A 12,922-nucleotide genomic window follows, 5' to 3' on the forward strand; every position below is an offset into this window, starting at 1 on the left:
AAGAAAGAAAGAAAGAAAGAAAGAAAGAAAGAAAGAAAGAAAGAAAGGAAGGAAGGAAGAAAGAAAGGAAGGAAGAAAAAGAAAGAAAGAAAACATAAAACTAGTCTACAACACCTCTTTGTCTACCCTTATATCCACCTATTCCCTGCATCTGCTCAGGTCCTAATTCTTATAATTTCTTTTTTTTTTTCAAAATGTCACTTAAAATTGTACTTTACGCCACATTCCTATTGCCACCAACCCAGTCCAGATTTTAGTCACTTCACATGTGGGTAACCTTCTATGGAGTCCCTCTGCCTCCAGTCTCCAACACAGTATGCATATTGCCAACAAACTAATCTCCTTAAAGCAGTCATTGATCGTATCATTCTGCCACTTCTAAATCTTCATGGCTTCTCATTGACTATAGAATAAAGTCCAATTTCTCTTGCCTGTCAAAAAGGGCTCTCCACAGTATGATTTCACCCTCCCTTTCCAAACTAAACTTTCACTGCTCCCCCATACTAATCCTCTACCACTGCCAAACAAGCTCTTCATATCCCCCAAAATGTCATCTTCATTCCTGCCTCATTGCCTTTCAGCTCTTCCCAGCAAGCTACACCTAGCCATCCTTTGAAGCCAACCTTGAAATCCCACTGCTTCCATATAACTTTTTCCCATCACTTCAGTCAGCACTGATATTTCCCTCCTTTGAACACCCAGTATATTTATTTTCTTTGTTTCTTATCTGGAAACTTTAATTTAAAAAAAATCATAATTTTATTTAAAGATTTCATTTTTACCTGGCCTCCTCAACTAGATTGTAGTCTCCATAAAATAAAAGAGAGAGAAAAAAAGAAAGAAATGTACATGATAACTTTATTATATATTTAAAATAAACAGCAAATTGTACATAATAGATTTGTAGTTTCATGTGCAAGCATCTTTTTATTATACTGTTATGGAAATGCTTTTTTTATTCTATAAATTAAAAATAAAATAAAGAAATTTTTAAAAAGAGAAAAGAAATGGACAATAGTGGAAAGAACATTTATCTGGCAGGCAGGAAAACAAGATTCTGATTCCAATGTTGTGCTAACTGGCTGCATGACTTTGAGCAACTCTTCTAATCTCCATGGGTCTCAGTTTCCCAATCCATAAAATGAAGATTTTAGACTACATTTCTTCTATCTTTTTTCTAGCTCTAAGATTATATGATTCTGTCATTATTCTTTTGCATCCCTTGCAATACACACCATAGTCTCTAAGCACATAGTAGCTACTCTGCCAATCTTTTCATGACTGACTAAAAGAAATATTGTTGAACTTATATTAACAGCATAACAAGGCACTTTGTAGAAATCTAAAGTAATAATTTTATATTTTTATACATGGAAATCCATCCTCTAAGAAAGCTACAAAAGGCTTCTGAGCCACTGCATGCTTGAGGCAGAAAAATCAAGAGGATTCTTTGCATACTCTAGAGAAAAGTTGTTTCATAGAGGTAGAGGAGTTGAGAATCAGGACTCTGAAATCCTGACAGGATCCAATCATGACTCTCCCTTGGTATAAAGAGGTGGGAGTATGGATCTTTGGAGTTCTCTAATAAGAGTGGATACTCCAATGATTCCTACCGGGATCGACCATTGTTTAAGAATAAGGCAGTTATAAAGGATTATCCTGTTTACTATGTTCCAGTGGTCCCCAAAGAAACCAAAAATTCTCCCAAGCCTTAAGGGCCATAAAAGAATTCATTATATGTGCCAAAGCTCTTTATCTTTACCCTTTCATTCTTATTGCTCAGCCTTTCAGGATTCATATTCAACAATCCATGAGCTAGGCTCTCCCAGGGTTTAAGTGATTCCCTGCTTGTAATTCAACCATATGGGGAATCTGCATTAAGTCTTTTAGGCTAATGGGATACTTTAGAAAGCAACTGTTTTAGGTCTATTAAATGGTTTGCTGGTATCCTCCCAAAGAGACAAACTTATTCTAGGAGCTTCAGCCAGAGAGAAGAAGCTAACCCCACATCTTTAAGAGTTTGGGAATCACTAAAACAAGTAATGCAGACTTTCTCATCTTAGGTGTGGCTCTTCTTGACTTTAAGGCCCTCTGTAAGTCGTTGCATTTAATCATGTTTCATAGTCTGTAACTGTCAAAAGGGTCCAAGAATGGCCATGATCCAGCCACTTCATTTACCTTGTGATTGTAAAGGACTTCAAGTGTGTAAATGCTTGCTGTCCCCAAATGATGCTACTTTTCTCTAAATTAAAATTTTCCTGATAATAATATGGATAGAAGTTAGACTTATGATTTCATTAGGATAGGGAATTCCTGGTTGCAGAAACTCTCTCTACCAATGTAGATAGACACCTTCTCTGGAGTGTTGACTAATAAAGGTATCAAACTTATGGCCCATGAACAAAACTTCACTGTATGGCCAAATCCAGATTAAAATGTAATTGGAAAATATTTAATAAATAAATATAAAATACAACATTGATAATATTATTTTGTAGTTTTTCGAAGTAAACATACAGCCATAGGGATTAATTTCTATTTGATTTTGACACTACAGATAGGGTATCAAGAGGTTAAGAAGAAGCTTAATGACTTGCCAAGAATCACATAGTCTGTTTCAGGGGTAGGAGTTGAACCCAGGTCTTCTTGCTATTGAAACCATCTCTGACCATCATACTCTGCTGGCTCTCTAATATAATAACAATAATCATTACAATCTATAAATAAGCAACTAGGGGCGTAAGATAAAATTAGTAAAGTGCTTAGTATAGTAGCTGGCAAATAGTAGGTTTTCTATAAATTCTAATTGTTATTAATAAGTGTTATTATTATATTCAGGAAATATTGAGTTCTTTCAACATGAATGTCAGTAAGTCCAAATAATATCCTATTTATCCCTTCTCACTGATTACATGATAAAATAACCTAGTCTTTCCTTTTATAAGTAATGCATTTTTAAAACAGTGTCAAGCTTCTGACCTTGAAATTCAGAAATAAATCAAATAAAATAGTAATTAATGTAACAGTGTTACTCTTATTCAGTTCTTGTGCTAAGTGCAAAAACCCATATTGTATGGCTGGAAACCATCCCACAGAAACTACCTAATGCCATCATAAAGTAGAACTTAGCTTCCCTTACAGACCTAGAGTTCATTAAAGGTCATGCCCAATATATTGAGATTCGTAGGGCTATGCTCTTTTCTCTTTTTTGTAATCCTTGCATTTGATTCATCCAATGCATTTTAGACTGAGGGTCTTTTTAAAGTCAATGTTTCCTCATACATTTCCTTGCCATAATTGTTAGCAATTGGATCATTCAGCTGGATACCATTTACCTCCTGGGTAAGAGCCCAATATAAATTGAATTATTGTAAATAAATATTTCCTGTGAACCATTAAAAAATATATATATAAAGCTTGGAATGAAGGCAAAGTGATTCAGAAGCTTTCACAATGGACTGGCAATCTATAGCTCATGAAAAGTCCCAGAACTTTTATTACTTTATTTTTGGACACAGCATGAGTCTTGGAATTTTCTCAATTTTCTGGATGCTTCAAAAGACCTAGAGATGAAGGCAAAAGAAAGGATGGAACAGGGATGAATTTTGAATGACAAAGGAAAGAATGGATTTCATTAACTCTTTGATAAATTAAAACAATGATGGGCAAGGAAGCTGGAGACATGGGTTCTTGTCTAAACTCTGGCACTCCCCCATTGTTGCCATCTTGGATAAGTCATCAGTTCTTTAGGTTTCAGTTTCTTCATCTTTATGAAAAGAGGGAAGAACTAGAAAGTGCTAAGGTCCCTCTCAGCCCTAACATTCTAGGATTCTATACTAGTTCTGGGTAGTTTTCCCAGGAGCTCATCTTTGACATCAAGGTCATAAGATCCCATTTGTAAACTGTAAAGATAAGAGCAATGAAACATATCCCTTTAACAGAATTCCTCTAGGTTATTCTCTACAACTTTAAAAAAAAATCTTTTTAAATAATAAATGTTGGAGAGAATACAGAAACATTGAGACATTAATGCATTGTTGGTGGAGTTGTGAACTGACAAAACCATTTGGAGAGCAATTTGGACTTATGCCAAAAGGTCTATAAAACTATGTATACCCTTTGATTCAGCAATACCATTACTAGGTCTTCATCCCAAAGAGATCAAAAAAGGAAAAGGACCTATCTGTACAAAAATATTCATAGCAGCTTTTTGTGGTTGCAAAGAATTGGAATTTGAGGGGATGTCTATCAACTAGGGAATGGCTAAACAAGTTATGGTATATGATTGTAATGGAACGCTATTGTGCTATAAGAGATGACAAGCAGGATGCTTTCAGAAAAACCTGGAAAGACTTGCATGAACTGATACAAAGTGAAGTGAGCAGAACCAGGCAAACACTGCACATTGTTAACAGCAATACTGTATGAAAATCAAATGTGAAGGACGTAGCTATTCTAAGCAAAAAAAAAAAAGATCCAAGAAATTCTGGACTTATAATTTAAAGAAAAATGCTAACCACTTCCAAAGAAAGTTTAATATTCCAATTCCAATATTCACTTGCTTCATTCAACAGTATGTAACAGTGAAGTGATAAGTTAAATGCATTCTTTTTTTTCACAAAAGTTTATTTTCTGATTTTTATTTTTTCTGATTACATGTAAAAACAACTTTTTTTTCCAAAAGTTTGAGTTTCAAATTCTTTCCTTTCCTCCCTCATTGAGAAGGCAAGCAATTTGATAAATGGTATACACGTGTATACATGTGTATACATGTATACATACAAAACTTATTTCCACATTAGCCATGTTGCGAAAACAAACACAAATTAAAAAAAAAAGGATGAACAAGCTATGGTATATGAATGTAATGGAATACTATTGTGCGATAAGAAATAATAAGCAGGCAAATTTCAGAAAAATCTGGAAAGACTTGTATGAACTGATGCAAAGTGAAATGGGCAGAAAGAGGAAAATATTGAATACAGTATCAGCAACTGTGTGTGTTGTGTGATGATCAACTATGAATGACAGCTCTCCTCAGCAGCACAATGATCCAAGACAAGTACAAAGGACTCATGATGGAAAATACTATTCACTTCCAGATAAAGAAATGATGGACTCTGAATGAAAATTGAAGCATCCTTATTTCACTTTATTTTTTCCCTTTTGATCTGTTTCTTCTTTCACAACTGTGACTAATGTGGAAATATGTTTTACATAATTGTACATATATAACCTCTATCAAATTGCCTACCATTTTAGAAAGAGAGGGATGGAGGGAGGGAGAAAAATTTGGAACTCAAAATCTTGTAAAAATGAATGCTAAAAATTGTCTTGACATATAATTGGGAAAAAATAAAATGCTGTTAAATTTAAAAAAAGACTTGACAAAAGTGAACAGATATGTAAATGATACAAGGATTCTTTTGTTCACTATGAAAAGCCACATGATTTTAAAACCTGGTTAATTATTAGTTGTGTGACTTATTGGTGCAAATACTGATTTAAAATTCTTCAAAAAATAAATAAAAAGTACATATTGAGTTTAGCAAGATAGTAACTGTTTGTCTATATCCTTCCTTGCAATTTTATTTCCTCCTCTGTGTTTTAAACATTATTGATGATCTAATCTAATCCATAAATTTTAAAATAGAGTATGCGTACTTTGAAGTCCCCAATGTTTCATTGATTTGGGTAATTCTTCCACCAATATAAATTACAACCTCTTCCTATCTTCTTATCCTATGTAGTTCTTGCTGTTTTTTTCTAAAATATCTGCCCTAAAGGATCCATTTAACATCTTCGACATTGGTGGAGGGGAAGAGCCCAATTTAACACTTGGACTATCCATAAATATATTGCACCTAATTATCAATATATGACAGTCACACTTCTTATACATGCTCTCAATAATATTTTGTATACATAGGATTTTTATACAATAAAAGTGTAATGTGTTTTAGAAATGTACCATATGATCATTTAGCAGATTATGCTTAGTTGAACTGGGCAAGAAGATACAAGGATAAATTTCTCTCTTTCTTCAGTCCCCTTCCTAATACTAAGAAGCTGTCATCCCATTTTTTTTTGCATCAAAATAGACTATAAGTAAAAATACCTCCAGATCATCTTCAGCAGGAATTCTTTCCAAGTGAGAGAGCAAGTAATGGGGTCATGGATTTTCTGGAGTAACACATCCCAGGCATCCTGGGTTTCTGGTGTGATTTTCATTAGAAAAGTCTGTCCCCATTATCATGGTAGGTAGACTGCTTTCTTTTGTTTAACTCCTTTATTAAAGAAGGGAATTTGGATTTAGATGTAGATAACTTCATAGAAGAATTTTTAAATACTAAGATACTAAACTTGATGGAGATTATTTAAAAAAAGAATACATTAATAATACATACTTGGCAGATGTTTATAATCAAGGGCATTAAGAACTGGGAAAACAGATCATGAGGGATATGTGATGTTTGCAGGATCTCATCATCATCATCTATTGTTAGTTGCTGAGCACCACATGGTTTTAAGGAAAGCACAAGCTAACTGACAGTTGGCACAAGTCTGGGGTTTCTTAGTGAAGAAACAAGCCTCTGTTGAGGAAGGGTATCTATTTCCACATTCTGAGGGGGAATGATACCCAGGAGTTTCTCTGAATGAGCTTCTTTCTGGGCCTGAGACTTGTATCAAAGTTTTATGCCTTTTGCTCACCTTTTTGTTACAGTGCTGCCCTTATTAACCCAAGATTTTCCCAGGAGCCAGCTATCTCTTGCAAAGTCACTGGATATCCAATCTACCTGCAGTGGTATCTTATCACACGGAAATTTTGGAACCAAAGATTCTTCTCTTTCCCATTTTTAAAGTCTCATAATTTTTATTTAATGCCCAAGAATTTTAACATTACCCAAATACTAACTCTAGATGCCTAAAAATCAGAACTCATCTGGAAAAACAGTAGGGGAAGATTTTAGAACAAAAACAGAAACCCTCACACTATTTTCACTTGGCATAACAACTCTGCCTATACCTTAATTTGGGAGACATTGCCATCTAGTTATTTGTTGCTGAATTGTATAAAGCAAAAAAGTAAGAAAAAGAAAAGAATCTTGTGAGTAAGAAAGAAATGGGTAAATTTTCATAACCAATTGAATTTAATAACCAATTGAATAATGATTATGGCAGCCCATTTTCATAGTATCCATAAAGAGCTGAAGGTTAGCACTAGAATATCCTTTGCTTCATTCAGCCTGTCTTCTGAAAGTGTCCTCATGGCAGCCAAAGGGAACAAGGAGAGGGAGAAACCTCATTAGTTCTGATGTTAAAAAAAAAAAAAAAGGCTTGTCAGCCCATCAACTTGTAAATTGCTGGGGGGGTGGGAGGAGGTGGAAAGACAACCGAAGCATATGAATGTAAATGAATATTATTATACAGTAAGAAATGCTAGCTATAAAGAATTATGAGAAACATAAGAAGATTTGTACAAACTGATTCTGAGAGAAATAAGTAGAACTTGGAGAATAGTAATATAATAAACATAAATGAAAAGCAAAAGAAAGTTTATTAAACAAATGAAAAAACAATCATGATCCCAGAGAATATAATGAAAAATCAATAGGCAGAGGAATACTAGGGAATACTAGTGTTGCATACATTGTCAGAATAGCTTCTTACAATTAGTTTTACTTAACTGTTTTTCTTCGTTATAAAGGAAGGTTTGATTCAAGGGGGAAGAGGGAGCAGTTTATATCCAGAAGTGATTTTGATGTACAAAATAGAAAGCATCAGTGATCATATGAAGAAAAATCTAGTGTGACAGCATACAAGTAAATGTTTAGTATTTGACATTTTAATCTCCTACCCTTCCTTCAACCCTGTGGTTCTAAGATACATCATATAGGGGCAGCTAGGTGGCACGGTGACTAGAGTACTGGCCATGAGTTCAAATCCAACCTCAGACCAAACACTTAACACTTACTAGCTGTGTGACTCTGGGCAAGTCACTTATCCCCAATTGCCTAAAAAATAAAAAAAAATTAAAATAAAAACAAAGATACATCATATGAATCACTATTGGTAAGAACAGCAAGAGGCACTACAGCTAGGTCTTAATTAGTGCAAATAATGTATCCCCTAAAGTAGTCACATATGCACATTATTTTCACGAATCCAGGCCTAACCTTGAAATAAACCTACTGGTAATGGTATTGAAATGTCATCAATTTACAAATAACCCCTAAACTGGGTTGTAGGACTTTTGAACTTGAGTTATGAATTGCTTCCTAAATACCATATGCATCTGGAACAGACCAGATTTCCAGATGAATCCTAATATTTAGTATAAGTTTCTGCATGTCATTGTGCTACTGACTGAAGGAATTGGTGAGGGTGGGGAAAGGGAGCAAAGGAGGAGAGAAGGAGGAGGAATGGAAACTAATTTTAGTTAACATTGCAATATATATTCAGAAGGCAAATTGGCCTGTCACAGCTCCAGTGTGATGAGTCTTTTTCTTCTTTTCTAATGACTGGTTTCTTCTGATTGCCAGGTAGCAGACATGGCAATCTATTGTGGTGGAGAGACATGCTGTGGAGATTATAGGGGTTAATTGGAGCGATACTTTTTTTTTCCCAAAAGAACTTTACTGGGAACCCTCCTGGAACCAGGATACTATTATTTTGATAGGATTTAGCATGCTCTTCAGTAAGAACTGGGAGTTATAAATCCTTCACAAGCTTTTCTAAAAATCTCTGAGAATCCAGGCTATTGGGAAGATTCCACCACTGTCCCTCCATCTAGTCATATCCAACACACATTTCTGGAAAGATTTTCCCTTTTGCACAATTTCAGACATGCCAGAACATTTATTTTAAAGTCCTGTGCCTGTGGGCACACAAATATGTTTCTAAAACTATGTGTTGCTTCCTTCTCAGTCATGGATACCCCTATCTTTTTTGTTTGATTCATCATTTCATGTTTTATTTTTTTCTGTGATAGAAGCTCTTTTCCCACTCACAGGATTGCTGGATTTTGTTAGCTCTGTTATGCCCTGGCAGAATTCTCCTGACACCTTTCCCTCAGGTGTGAATATAATTTTGTAGGCCTTCACATTTATTTCTTTGTTCTTGTCCTTCAGGCTTCTTTTGCTATGAGGATCAGGTCATTGTCCAATTTCCAAAATGTTTTAAAGCAGTTTCACTTTGTCTTATTGTGACTTATATACCCCCTAAAGAAACATACCGGGGCAAAAATATTTTTCAGAATTGATATACTTCAAGTAAATAAATGAGTAAATGAATGAATGAATGAATGAATGAATGAAAAAAAAAACATTAATCACTTAATATATTCTAAGAAATGTGCTAAGCCCTGGCATATAAAGAAAATTGAGAAAGTCCCTGCTTTCAAAGAGCTCTCATAATAAATGGGGGAGACAATACTTTTAATGTGACTGTTGAAATTTTATTGTGATATCTGAAGATTTTTGTAATTCTCCATAATTTCTCATCACATTTTTTTTAATTTGGGAAACTATATTTTCCAGATCTTTTTGGTGTGGTGGTGATTAAAACTGTTGTTTCATCATTTCTTAGGAGCATTATAAACTGACTCCAGAAACTGAAACAGGAGCAGAAAACAATGATATGCATAAAATCAATGGAATTAGAGCTTTAGGGGGTTTTGCAAAATATGTGATTTTATTAGTTACAAGTGAGGAAACGTAGACAAACAACCTAAGTGACTATACCAAAGTCATATAGGTTGTGAAAAGTAAGTAAATATTTTAGACTCACAGAATTGGTTTTTTTGTTTTTGTTTTTGTCTTTGCTTTGTTTTGTTTTGTTTGCAATAGCTTCCCAAAATGATTACTGTGGAGGAGTCATGAGCACATATGTTGAAGAGGAAATCCTTGCCATATGTAAGTCATTCCCATCTTCTCTCTTTACATGCCTTAGAAGTGCTTAGTTGATGAAACAGCTCTGTGTTTGATTTATCCAGACTGTCGGGAAGCAAAGAGTTAAAATATTCTCTCCTATGCTAGACAGAGATTGTGTTTTTATCTGCTATACATCTGGCCATGTTGCTGAATAATTCACTTAGGTTGGAGTTTGGGGGCACTTGTGTTCATCAAGGCTCTCTTTTGATCAAAGGGATTTCTTGTGGCCCAAACACAAGTTCCTTCTTTTTCTTTTTTTTAACTATGCTCTTCCAGTCTAGGATGTTATTTAGGAGCACAGTTACACTTCTTAAAAATGTCCTAAGTAGGCAGAGAAATTAAAAATGTAAATGTATTTGTTAAAAACCCTCCAATTTACCTGTTGTTTTTAATTTACATTAGCATCCTTTTTGCACTAAGTAGAAATTCTTGAATTTATATAATCCAGGAATATTATTGTCAATTATCATTGTGTTACTTAGTCCTATTTAGGTTAAAGATATTTAATTATATATTTAGTACGTTCCTTCCTTAAGAAATAAAACATCCTGCTTTACCTATAACAAAACTATTCAACTAGATTAGCATTGTCTTTTATATTACTTACAGGACTCCTGAGATTGATCTTGAGAACTTTCAAAAGGAACAAAAGTTTCTTTTAGCAAATAAGTTGATTAGCTAGGTCTCCATAAAAGAAAATAAAAAAGCTAATAATTCTCACACTACGAGATGGATGGATATATAGAAAATAGATAAATACATGATAGATCATTACTATTGTGACAGTAATAGCAATAGATATAGGTATTAATGATATATGTTAACGTGTGTGTGTGTGTGTGTGCGTGTGTGTGTGTGTACTATGGTAGGTGAGTGCCCTATTACCAATTCTAAGGTCTGCTACACTGAACATCATGCAGCGATTTAAAAAAAAAGATTTTGGGGGGGGAGAAGGGGGAAGGGTTGGGGAGGGAGATTTCAGGTAAGATAACGCTGAAATTAGACAAGAAGACCTTTACAAAACTGAAAATATTTTCAAAATTATTACAATTTTTCCTAACATTTCATCTAAATCCCCACTCTCTTGTTTTAGAAATGTATATGTTAAGATCTCAAGCTAGCAAATGAGAGTGCCAATTGGTCAGGGAAATGTAGGACAATACCTGGAAATCTACCTCAGAGAAATGCAAGGTGTGTAGATCAAATTACATTCATGGATTTCTGCTTTGTCAATCTGCTTCTATTTGCAATAGGACAAAGTGGTCAACAGCCAATTAAAAGCCGTGGACTAATTGGGTATTATCCTTTCTTGGGCAAAGGCAGGACATGAGTTCAAAGTAGATTATGTTTCATTCAGGATCCTCCATCAACTATGTCATCCTTAGTTCATCAATAGGTATTGCAAGCAAGCATTTATCAACGGGAGGTAAAAATAGTAAAGACTTATCAAAAGAAGAAAATGGATTAAAGATCCTCCTTCAAGCAAGCATAATGGGCAAGGGAATTTTTTTTTTCAATGACCTGCAAAGAGTACGCAATATTTATTTTTTGCCAATATCATGTAATATGTATCTCTGAACAAGGTATTAAGTTTGTTTCAGTACTACAGGAGAAGCTGAACAGGCTAGAGGATGCTGAACAAATTGTATCCCAGGTACCAAAAGAATTAGTAGATGTGAATGCTGCCCTGCTACTGATGTTTTGTTTTGTTTTTGTTTTTTTTTCAATAATGTTGAGAAAGAGGAAGATGACACAGAACTAGAGAAAATCTGTGTGTGTTCATCAAGGTTCTCTTTTGTTCAAAGGTATTTCCTGTGATCCAAACACTATTTCCTTTTTTTTTTCTGAACTGTGCACTTCCAGCAACACAAAGGAGAGACTGGAATACTATTTATGAGGAGAGCTACACTTTAAAAATCCTAGACAGGCAGATAAATTAATAAATATAAATTTATTTTTAAAAACCTACCAATTTTCTTATTTTTTTAATATTAGCAAGCTTTTTGTCCCAAGTAGAAATTCCTGGATTTACATAATCCAAGTACAATATTGTCCATTATTGTTGGATTATTAGTACTTGTACTAAATGATCCAATTAAAATAAAATGAAAACAAGATTAGAATTTCAAGCCTTCAAAGCCACATTATTATATTGAGAAATACAGAAAAAAAGCCTTTGACCCAACACACACTCATTTATACTTAAATCCCCAATAATCATTGAGGAATTTATTTTAAAGTATTATAAAAAGTTATCTCTCTAAAACAAAGCATAACATGCAACAGGAAAACACTAGAACTTTTTCCATGAAATAAAGGAGTAAATCAAAGATAAAATCTTTTACTGTTGTTATGTCGTATAGTTCTTAAAATATAAGCAATAGCAATCATGTAAAAGAAAGAAGTTAAAGATATATAAATAGGTAGAATCAATTTAAGACAAAACTAGATCTATTTATTGATGACACAATGGCTTACTTAGAAAATCCCAGGGAATAAGTAAATAAGCTAATTGAAACAAATGATAGCTTCATCAACATTGCAGTCTATGAAATGAACCCATAGGAAATAATAGCATTGGTGTTATCATTATCCAGAAGGCAATAATAAAAAAAGATATATATGTGTGTGTGTGTGTGTGTGTGTGTATACACATATACATTTACTTAATTTGAATTGATCTACCAAAATATTCTCAATCCCTGTATAGATAGATTCAATTACAAAATGGTTCCTAAACAAATAAAGAATAACAAAAAGCTGGTGAAATATTTAGTGTTCATGGATGAACCATACTAATTAATAAAAATTATAATTTAACCAAAGTTAATTTAAAATGTTAATGCTCTACCAATCAAATTACTAAAGGAATACTTTGAAAAGTTTTACAAAATAACTACAAATGTCATTTGGAGGCACATAAGATCTGGATTGTCAAGAGAAATGATGAAAAGGCAAGAATGAGGAGCGACATAATGTGAAGCAGAAAT

This window comes from Vombatus ursinus, unplaced genomic scaffold, assembly GCF_900497805.2.
Source record: "Vombatus ursinus unplaced genomic scaffold, bare-nosed wombat genome assembly UNPS02014781.1, whole genome shotgun sequence".
Classification (NCBI taxonomy): domain Eukaryota; kingdom Metazoa; phylum Chordata; class Mammalia; order Diprotodontia; family Vombatidae; genus Vombatus; species Vombatus ursinus.